The sequence below is a fragment of the Phocoena phocoena genome, chromosome 1, assembly GCF_963924675.1.
Source record: "Phocoena phocoena chromosome 1, mPhoPho1.1, whole genome shotgun sequence".
NCBI lineage: Eukaryota > Metazoa > Chordata > Mammalia > Artiodactyla > Phocoenidae > Phocoena > Phocoena phocoena.
Window position 1 is genome coordinate 184,321,100 of NC_089219.1, and position 11,633 is coordinate 184,332,732.

The 11,633-nt window shown below is 41.2% G+C and overlaps 1 non-coding gene across 1 annotated transcript; it reads right to left on the bottom strand.

Annotated features, from left to right (window-relative positions):
• Window positions 1–9,261: 9,261 nt before the first annotated feature.
• LOC136141227 (U6 spliceosomal RNA) lies at window positions 9,262–9,368 on the bottom strand. Its single transcript, XR_010657718.1, has one exon. It is a non-coding gene; the product is annotated as a U6 spliceosomal RNA (small nuclear RNA).
• Between the last annotated feature and the right edge of the window lie 2,265 nt (window positions 9,369–11,633).

The window sequence follows — 11,633 nt, forward strand, 5'->3', positions numbered from 1 at the left end:
TTTTTTTATGGCTGAGTAATATTCCATTGTATATATGTACCACATCTTCTTTAACCATTGACATACCTTCTATTGAAAAGAAATCTGAAAAAGAATGAATATATGTATATGTATAACTGAATCACTTTGCTGTGCACCTGAAACTAACACAACAATGTACATCAACTATACTCCAATAAACTTTTTTTTAAAAAAAGGAAAACAATATTGGTTTCCCATTTGTGGGAGCAACTGAAATTTTCCTTTAAATCAAAATCTAAGCAAACATGAAAAGTTAATAATATTACAGAAGTAATAGGTGACAAATAGACCTGGCAGAAACCCTGAAGATTGTCTGGGAATAACAAAAATTTAAGAAACAGGAGGCTGATTCAATGGCATTATTCATGGAGGTCTTTAGGAAAATATTCTCTACCTGGAGTGGGAAAATGGCTTTTGTGGCTCCAAATTGTCCTGATCACCTGGATTATTTTTTCTTGTAAGTGATCGGTCTTTTTTTGAAGGAAAGCAACAACATCACCCTCATAACTATGGGAGGGAAAGTGCTTTGGTTGTGACTGAGGAGGAGACAAAGGAGCATGGGTAGCATGGGTCTGGGGAGCAGCAGCAGTGCAAGGACCAAAGAGGGCACCTTCACATCCTGCCCTGGAGAACTTGGAGTTGTGCCCGCTGGGAGTGGGGAGATGGTGGGCTGTTTGAGAGTAGATACCCCAAGGTTCTCCCCTAGAGGTCAGTGTGCCCTGGAAGGCGGGAGACTTGAAAATAAAAAGATGTCCATCTTCAGGGTGGAGAGGCAAGAGCAGCGGCATCCAGACAACTTCCAAGTCACTCCCTCCTCTCAACTGCTCATCTCTTAATTCTCAGTCATCTCTGCAGACCCCAGACTCTACATAACCCCCTCCCTGACAGACTTCACTGCACACGTGGACCAGGAGACCCAGGAGCTCTTATACTCCCACTGCATTCCAGGAAGCCTTCCAGAAACGTAAAAGTCATTAGTAACCATCTCTCTGCCACACATATGCTATCTCACCCTGCCTCCTCAGCAGCACCTTGTAAACAGCATCCAAACCACTGGGTCCCCTACCCTACCTCGAAAAATTACCATAGACTTCACGGGGTGGGGGGCAAGGGGGGCAACACCAATCGAGCTCTGACAATAAAACACAAATTGATGATCTCTTAGAGAGAGTGAAGCCTGTAGGTTTGCCCAAGGTCTAAAGTTTACAGATGAAGAACAAGACTTACAAACTGGGACCTCTCCAATAAAGATGTTAAAAAAAAAAACAAAAAGAAAAGAAAAGAAGAAGAAACTGGGACCAGAACTAGGGGAAAGGCAGCAGGAACAGAATGTAACTGAACTGGAAGGTTCACCGAGACCTCGAGACATCAGTCTTTTTCTTACCACGGACTGTTTCTAGAATAAAATTCAACCATCTGGGGGTTATTTCAATGAGCTTTGCACTTCAACACCTAAAAAAATAATAACAACAACAGTTGCTGATTGGACGTGTTATTCGAGCACTCTTTAAAATTCTTTCCAAAATTAATGAGGGCACATAGTACATAAAGTTGCACAGAGGGAGACATTTGAACATCTCACCTGAACACAGCTGGTTAACAAGTTCACTACACGTATAAAAATGGCAGTGGGCTCCTCTCTGTGAGAAGATCTCAGAGGGATGCGCAGCCCTGGGCAAAATTAATAAGTTTTGCCACAGACTTTCAGGTCTATTGTGATTTTAAACTGACTCTTGGTGCCTGCATAAACAGTTCATTTTATTTTTCTGTTTAATTACATATGGTGATGGCTGAATATTAATCTCTTCCCCCTTTTAAAAGGAAAATGTCTATTTTTGCCTGTCATTCAGAGTTTTTATAAATTCTTCAGATTTGAAGCAAAGTCATCCAAAAACATGCTCCTACCCCAACCCTACTTCTGGGTTGCCAACAGTCCATACGAATAGAGGTAGAATGACAGCAAGAGACCTTGGACTCACTAAGTGTTTTATGAGGGCTCCCATTTCCAGAAAAAATGGATAAATTTGTTTTCCAGGTCCACTCTCTTTCCACATGTGTCCATGATGAAAGAGGCAGGCGTTTCTTTTATCTTACCGAGAGCGTTGTGTTTTAGAAGATACAGAAAACAGAAGACAATTTTTAACAATGAAGTTAATGCTTCCCATGTTAAATTACATTGTAAAGTAAAGTGCACCAATCTAAAGTTATCTAAAATGAATGTAGCTATGACACCATCACTTATTAGTTTATCCCTGACAGTAGAGTATCCAAACATGTAAGGAAGCAGTTTTTTCTGTCTCTTTATTAGCTCCTGATAGGTTACTTTCTCATGGAGAATGTAAGAATCACTGAATTCTGGTGAATTCTGCTATCTTGCAGTCAGTAAGTTTACTGTCCCTCTTTTCCTCCATTGCTACTATAAAGTTCCATGTTCCCAGGACCCAGCAGAGGTATGAGAAAGGATCTGGGGTGTGTACCAGGGAGTTATCTAACAGGGCACACAGAGAAAAGATAGGTTTATAGAGCACAGCACAGTCAGACAGTTAGAAGTGACAGAAAGAATGGTTTAAAGGTGTAACTTTGGCTCTGGACTCAAACCGTAATGAGAAAAAAAAGAAACCTCGTCTACAACTTCGCACATGCAGACTGCCTTTCCAATGCTCGGGTAAGTTCCTTGCAGCCTTTAAGGATTCCCAGACATAGTATTTTCCTTACTAATAAATGGTTTGTACAACTCAAATCGTTTTTCTGAAAGCCCTTTGAGCTGGAGAGCACACAGAATTACCGTTTGCCTGGTCCTGAATCAGAGCCATCAGGTAGAGTAAGGTTGCATGTCAGCGCACGGATCATTTGTTTTATGATTCACTCAATTCATCCTAATATTTCCCTCTACTACTTGACTCTCCAACGGCATTGATCTGTTCTTTCCCAAAGCAGGGGATCCAGATCTGAATCGAACCTGTCTCTGGCAGTCACAGTCTCTCCAGGAGACGGTTCTGTTTAGACTGTTTCATGGGCCGTCTAGTTATTTGTTCATTGTTAGGGATGGTGGGAGAGACTATAATTGCCGAGCAGCCTCAGCTGGCTGCTGGAAGGAAGACCAGGGCTGGTATTATTAAAAGGATAGATGGTATATTCTATGCCCTATGGAAAATAGTTTGATAATACATCTTGACCCAGAACTTATTAAAAAATCCATTACCTTTTTAATTCAAGTTCATAATGCCCTTTGGAATTTCAATTTAGGCATTTCTTACCAAAATAATAGGTAGCTTTCTTAGTGGACACGGGAAATAGAGTGTCTCCCACTGACAATTCTAACATGATGGTTATTAATTTATTATTGACGAATTCGTCTTCTTCTTCAAAAAAAATAAAATGATGGGGGTGCATATCCTTTTCTTGGGAATAGGCCTTAGATCAACTTGGCCGTTTCCTTGTGTTAACCTTATGGTGGTGCACAATTTCTATTTATTGGGCTGTTAATCTTTGCCTAACAGGACCGAGATCAATCCCTTGGATTGTTCATAAAATCCACACCCTGAGGACAGTGGACTTTGAAAAGAACTGTACACAAATATTGAGAAAGGACGGCAACGTACGCAGAATCTGGAAGATCATCGTCTCATCTGCAATATCAAAGATGGCGTGTGGCCACCTCTGTGGCCAGAAACCCAACACCTACACCCCTTCCAACAATACACATACAAGACAAACACGTGCCCCACCAAAAACAGCACCACTGGGTCTGATCTGTTGTCTTCCCACGCACCTGGCTTCAGACTGTTCTTGTGTTGGGGGGTTGGGCCCATCAGTATATCTTGGTACCACTGCATGGTAGACCTCCTGGAAGCCCAGCTGGTGGACTGGCCATGGCATCAGCCACTCAGAGCATCCTCCCATCTCCAGAACCAGGTTGATCTCAAGCCTTTTTCCCCCAGTGTTCCTGAGTCTTTTAGGTCCCTCTTGGATGTGCTGACACAACTAAACATTCTCATAACTGTGATTAAAATCAGCTGAAGGCAAGGTGCTACCTTCCCCACCCTATGCCATCCAGCTAGTGAAGGTCTTTTCGAACTGATTCTCTCTCCTTCTTTTAAAGTAATCTACAAGCAGAAAATTGTTTAGCTCAGTATTGGGTGTTCTAACTGACCCAAGGAACTAATGAATCCAGTCTAGAGATGTAGCGTGATTACGCAAACTTTGCTTATTACTTCACCGAATTTGGGCCACAGATTCTACACATGCATCTCATGGGTCAAGCGTGATTACAATTTTTGGCACAGCCTGGAACTCTTGGAAGGGCTTCAACCCATCACAAATGTATCGTTATTAAAAGGAAAGCATCAAAACAGCAGGTACATCCCTACGGTGATTCTAAGAAATATGTAAATTATCATTTAAATGACTCTACCTGTCTTTCGGGGGAGAAGACCTGAGGCAATCAGTTCTGTGTTGGAGGAACATGTGTTCGACACCCTCTCATTTCTGGGCTTTTAATGAGTGGTCAGTGGCCTTTCTTCGCGTCTCAGCCCCAGCCTTTCCCAGGAGGAAACGGTGAAGAAAACAAGTCCATTTAGCATGAATGCCCCAGAGGCAGGGTCAATGATGCCTTTTGTGGGAGGGAGGGAGTGCTTCAAGCAGTTAGCACTTAGGGACACATTAGCTTTGTCTTAAAGGTTCCTCCTTAAAATGATGGGAAAATTACTAAGGGGGAAACGGAGGAGAGGGATAAATTGGGAGATTGGGATTGACATGTACCCACTACTATATATAAAATAGATAACTAATAAGACTTGCTGTACAGCACAGGGAACTCTACTCAATACTCTGTAATGACCTATACGGGAACAGAATCTAAAAAAGAGTGGATACATGTATATATATAACTGATTCACTTTATTGTACAGCAGAAACTAACACAACATTGTAAATCAACTGTATTCCAATAAAAATTAATGTAAAAAAAAATAAAGGACTTCCCTGGATGTCCAGTGGTTAAGACTCTGAGCTTCCACTGCAGGGGGCATGTGTTCAGCCCTGGTTGGGGAACTAAGATCCCACATGCCGCAGCCAAAATAAAATAAAATAAAACGATGGGATAAAAGAGAATGTACCCTTTTGCCTTAATTTCTTTCTTCATCCATGTTCTCATAATGATGTTCCACCATCACTACTGCTATTTCTTGAAGAATGTGGTTTTCAGCACGCTTTCAGCCTTTTCCATTCTTTTTCCTCACAGTGCCCTTTTATTGGTATTGAAGTGCAATCATCCATTTCCCTTCTAAGAAAAATTACTTTTAAAAAATTAATGAGGCGATGTTTTCCCCTTGTTAATTTAGAGAATACGAGACTGAGAAATTCCCCAGTAACTCTGCAGAGAAAGTCAGAAATAGGTGAGGTGCATTGAGAGTAGGTCTCGTCATATTTAAAGGAAGCTTAAGAAAATGTTTAAAGAATGGAACATAATAGCAAGAGCAGGGCCACCAGCGGTGGGCAGATGTGATGTGTGTTAGAGAGCCTGGGAGAGGTTCTAGAATCAGAAGGCCAGCCTTCTTTTTTTATGTTTTTTTAAATTTAACTATAGTTTATTTACAATGTTGTATTAATTTCTGCTGTGCATCAAAGTGATTCAGTTATACAAATATCTATCTATCTATCTATCTATCTATCTACATGCTTTTCCATTATGGCTTATCCTAGGATATTGAATATAGTTCCCTGTGCTCTACAGTAGGACCTTATTGTTTATCCATCCTATACGTAATAGTTTGCATCTGCTAAGCCCAAACTCCCAGTCCATCCCTCCCCAACCCCCTCCCCCGTGGCAACCACAAATCTGTTCTCTATGTCTGTGAGTCTGTTTTTGTTTCCTAGATAGGTTCATTTGTGTCATATTTTAGATTCCACATATAAGTGATATCATATGGTATTGATCTTCCTCTTTCTGACTTCACTTAGTATGATAATCTCTAGTTGCATCCATGTTGCTGCAAATGGCATTATTTTGTTCTTTTTATGGCTGAGTAGTATTCCATTGTATATATGTGCCACATCTTCTTTATCCATTCATCTGTCAATGGACATTTAGGTTGCTTCCACGTCTTGTTTATTGTGAATAGTGCTGCTATGAATATTGGGGTGCAGGTATCTTTCTAAATTATACTTTTGTCTGGATATATGCCCAGGAGTGGGATTGCTGGATCACATGGTAGCTCTATTTTTAGCTTTTTGAGGAACCTCTATACTGTTCTCCATAGTGGCTGCACCAACTTACATTCCCACCAAAAGGGCAGGAGGGTTCCCTTTTCTCCAGACCCTCTCCAGCATTTTTTACTTGTAGACTTTTTTATTGAACAAATATGTAAGACTAACAATCGAGTATAGGGGATAAAGAGCAGTCAGCCTCAAATTTCTGTGGGCCTGGAATTTAATATATACGCTTCAATATTCAGAAACCTAATAAGAAGGCAAATGACCAGCACTAAGTATAATGCTGTAAATTGCTTTAAAAATGAATTCTTATCACAGCTAAAATAGTAAGCCTAGCAGAGCAACATGAACAGCTTAATTGGTAAACTGGTAAATGCTGTGAAAGTCAGAAATACTCACCTATATTGGCAAAGAATATTTGGAAAGGAAAATATAATTTGAAGATATTTCTTTAGCAGATTTGCACAAAGCATTCAGTAATACCAGATCTTCTCACAAACCCAGTCAAAACATTTCAATCTAAGTAGTGATTTCTTTTTTTTTTTCTTTTCTGTGATTTCTTTTGAATCATGCTATTGAAGAAAGTATTCTAGGGCTTCCCTGGTGGCGCAGCGGTTGAGGGTCCGCCTGCCGATGCAGGGGACACGGGTTCGTGCCCCGGTCTGGGAAGATCCCACATGCCGTGGAGCAGCTGGGTCCGTGAGCCATGGCCGCTGAGCCTGCGCGTCCGCCAACGGGAGAGGCCACAACAGTGAGAGGCCCGCATACCGCAAAAAAGAAAGTATTCTAGGGTTTCCTGCTGCCATGCCTCAGCAACACTGGCCCAACTCCTGTGCACATGAAGAACTGAGGAGCAGCACTGGAAAGGAACCACATGCCAGGTGGCTAAGAAGATAGCAATAGCCATACCCAGCTCTTGTACAATATTACTATGCACAAGGAGCTTTTTAAAGCCCTTCTTATATATTAGCTCATTCAACCCTCCTAACAATTCCATGAGGTCTATATTTTTATTATCCCCATTTTCCCAGTAAGGAGATGTACCACCCACAGCTTAGGTGGCTCACCATGTTTAAACAATTAGTCTGTAACAGAGCTGGGATTCAACCCCTGGCAGGCTGGCTCCAGCCGTCTGTGGTCTTTCCCACTGTACTATGTTGCTTTTGAAATTTGTCATAACCTTTTTATACAGCAATGTATCTCTGAAAGTTAACAAATTAAAGGTAATATTTCTTACCCTGTTGACTTCTTCTCAATGCTATTTTCCACTGAAATTAATAATTAAATAGTTTACTTCACTGGCAAATATCCACTAGTATGCATTAATGAGAAGTCACATTACTAACAGTTTTTTCTCTAAATGAACATTAAATACTCTATGAAATGTAGGTATGGCAAGTTAATCCATACAAGAAACAGGTACAATTTACTTTAGAATAAATTAAGTGACATTTAATCTATTCGTTTGGGTCAATATGCAATTCTGTGTAATTTGCCAAAATGACGGGAGAAGTGGAAAACAGAATAGAAAAGAAAATCTACCTTTATACTACGATAAAACATTATTAAAAAATAATAAGGGCTTCCCTGGTGGCGCAGTGGTTGAGAATCTGCCTGCCAATGCAGGGGCCATGGGTTCGAGCCCTGGTCTGGGAAGATCCCACATGCCGCAGAGCAACTGTGCCCGTGAGCCACAACTACTGAGCCTGCGCTTCTGGAGCCTGTGCTCCGCAACAAGAGAGGCCGTGATAGTGAGAGGCCCGCGCACCGCGATGAAGAGTGGCCCCCGCTTGCCACAACTAGAGAAAGCCCTCGCACAGAAACGAAGACCCAACACAGCCAAAAAAATAAACAAACAAATGTGGGGTTTAAAAGAAAAGAATTTAAAATAATAATAATAAAATGAACCTAGAGACGGCATCTTCCTCAGGGCAAAAGGCAGTTCTGTTCACAGACAGGAGGGAGAGTTGACATCTCCCTGACCCAGCAGTGGTCAGGCATGCGTGCTGCCCATCAGCGAAGACCGGGGTTCCCTGAGCTTAAGGTCCCTCTCCTAGAACAGAAGCCACTGCACGGCCAGCTAGCTCTTCCTTGGCTGGAGGAGTCGGGGCTCTGAGAACGAGGAAGACAGTGGCTACTTGGTGACTTGCTGATGCTGTGAATTCCAGGCTGGCCTTCACCTCTAACCAGGAGTCATGATGTTGCTGCCTGTCACACAGCCATCACAGTTGTTGACCACCTTCTACACATCCGCCGCCTCACGTCGGACACGTAAGCTCAGTGGGAACCAGGTCCTGGCCTATCTGTTTACTGCTGCATCGGCAGAGTCTAAACACTGCGTGTTCACAGTGGGCGCTCCATAAAAGCTTGCTAAATGATTAGGAGTTATGTATTCTCATTGACTCATTTAAAACTAATCAACGACCAACCATAGGACTAGATCTGTAGACTTCCGTACAATCAAACCAATTTTACGTTAGACGGTTTTTGACTTTTGTTATTACTTCTAAAATACATATTCTAACGATTAAACCAAAAACTAATAATAATGTAAAAGTATGGAATTCTTACCACATGACTCATTATTTAAGAACTTAAGCACAATGTAAATATATTTTAAAAAATTTTATTGGAGTAGAGTTGATTTACAACGCTGTGTGTTAAGTTTCAGGTGTACAGCAAAGTGCATCAGTTATACGTATACATATATCCACTTTTTTTAAGATTCTTTTCCCATTTAGGTCATTACAGACCACTGAGTAGAGTTCCCTGTGCTATACAGTAGGTCCTTGTTGGTTATCTATCTTATATATAGTAGTGCGTATATGTTGTTCCCTAACTCCCAATTTATCCCTCCCTCCTTTTTCCCCCCTGGTAACCATAAGTTTGTTTTCTGCATCTGTGACTCTATTTCTGTTTTGTAGATAAGTTCATTTGTACCATTTTTTTAGATTCCACATATAAGCGATGACATATGATATTTGTCTTCCTCTGTCTGACCTACTTCACTCAGTACAACAATCTCTAAAAAATATGGAACACTTCACGTATTCGTATGTCATCCTTGCACAGGGGCCATGCTAATCTTCTCTGTATCGTTCCAATTTTAGTATATGTGCTGCTGAAGAAAGCACCACAATGCAGATATACTTAACACTACTGCATCCTTAGAAGCAGTTGGGATGGTAAATTTCATGTTATGTGCTTTTTACCACCATTAAACATTTAAACTTTTATTAAAAAAAAAAAAAAAACTTGGGACACCCTCAAGGAGTCAATCTCTTTAGTATTGCATGCTGCCCACAGAATCGAGGTGACATTGCCTGGTGCTTTCGTCACCCACAGCCGCCCCGCCCCGCCCCCCCCCCCCCCCCCAGGACACCTGAGCCTTTACAACAAGGAATCAGGAAGCTCTGGCTTCTCAAAAGAACTCTCTGGATTCCCCTTAGGCTTAAACATTTTCCCCTAGTCACCGTGATCAGACCGTACCAGCTCTCATCCTGGTCTCTGTGGGGAATATGGACTATGGGAGATATGGAAAATATAAAATATGGAAACTACTTGTCAAAATTCACTAATCAGCAAAGATATGGTTCCCTCTAAGCAGTGCTGTAAAATTTATCAGTGCTCACAGATACATCACAAACTTTGGGACCTATACACAGCTTTGTTAATGGTATCAGAACTGGCAGGCATGAGCCTACACGGGAAAGGACGCGGGCAAAAGGAGATGTGGAAGGAAGGAAGACAAGGGGAAGGAAGGAGAGAGATCATAAGAGGAACCGGGGTAGCAGGGCAGCAAGTCAAGGTTTAATTTCCTTTTTCTCAGAGGTACAAGTTTGCTCACTCTCCGGTACATGCTAAAATCAATGGGCACTTCATAAAAAGGAACAAAATAGTGACATTTGCAGAGATGTGGATGGACCTAGAGACTGTCATACAGAGTGAAGTAAGTCAGACAGAGAAAAGCAAATGTCATACAATATTGCCTATATGTGGAATCTAGAAAAATGGTACAGATGAACTTATTTGTAAAGCAGAAATAGAGTCACAGATGTAGAAAACAAAAGTATGGACACCAAGGGGCGAAGGGAGGGTGGGATGAATTGGGAGATTGGGATTGACATATACACACTACTATGTATTAAATACATTAATGAGAACCTGCTGTATACAACAGGGAACTCTACTCAGTGCTCTGTGGTGACCTAAATGGGAAGGAAATCTAAAAAAGAGGTGATATATGTATACATATGATTGATTCACTTAGCTGTACAGCAAGAAACTAACACATTGTAAAGCAACTATACTCCAATAAAAATTAATAAAGTAAATAAATTTTTTAAAATAAAATAAAATCAATGGGCACTTTCAAAAATGAAAAGGTCCAAAGTGGACCCTTTTCTCACTGAACCTGTATCTTCCCGACCTAATGTCCTGGCTCCTTCAGCAGCTGCCAATGGCAAAGAGCCCCAGACTGGGCACCTTAAACAACAGATGCTTATTTTCTCACAGTTCTCGAGGCTGGAAGTCCATGATCAAGGTGTAAGCAGCTTTGGTTTCTCCTGAGGTCTCTCTCCTTGGCTTTAGGCAGCTGCCTTCTCTCTGTGTCCTCACATGGTAGCCCACCCATCTGCATGTTGTCTGTGCCCTAATCTCTCCTTCTTATAAGGGCACCAATCGTTTTGGATTAGGGCCCAAACATATGACCTCGTTTTTCCTTATTTACCTCTTTAAAGGCCTTGTCTCCAAACACAGTCACATTCTGAGGTGCTGGGAATTAAGACTTCAACATATGACTTTGGAGGGACACAGTTCAGCCCACACCTGCCTCATCAGAGTTACTGAAGGGGCCCAGGGCAGCATTACAGGTCAGCCTGTAGCACCTGTCAGAGCCTTCCCAGTAAGTCTACTTATGGATGAACTCTTTTCTTCTTCTGGACCTATTCTGCAAGCCAAAGAAAAGAAAAGAAAAAACTAAATTAAATTAAATCAGAAATAATGTAATAGCTAGATGTAGGTGAATTTACTATTTTGACTATTTTCTATTTTCCCTATTTTGAGCTATAATATATGGACCTGGATTCTTCCCTAGAATTTTACTCTTTTGACACTTTCTCCTCCAGACCTAAAGGGGCTGTACTGATGTATTTAATGACACTGCATCTTGGGATGCGAACTATTTAAAGGAGAGGAAAAGAAAGGGAAAGGAAGTGTGAAATATTCACATAACATCTTTGTTCCATTTGAGTAATCAGGCAAAACAGAGAAAAATAGTGCTATTGTGTTACTGTAATAAGCATTCTTAAAATTAGAACAAAAAAGTTTTCTCCTTAAATAACTAAAGTATTTCTGCTGCAATTGTAAGTAACTTGCAATTTTACTTGGGGTGGTAGTGG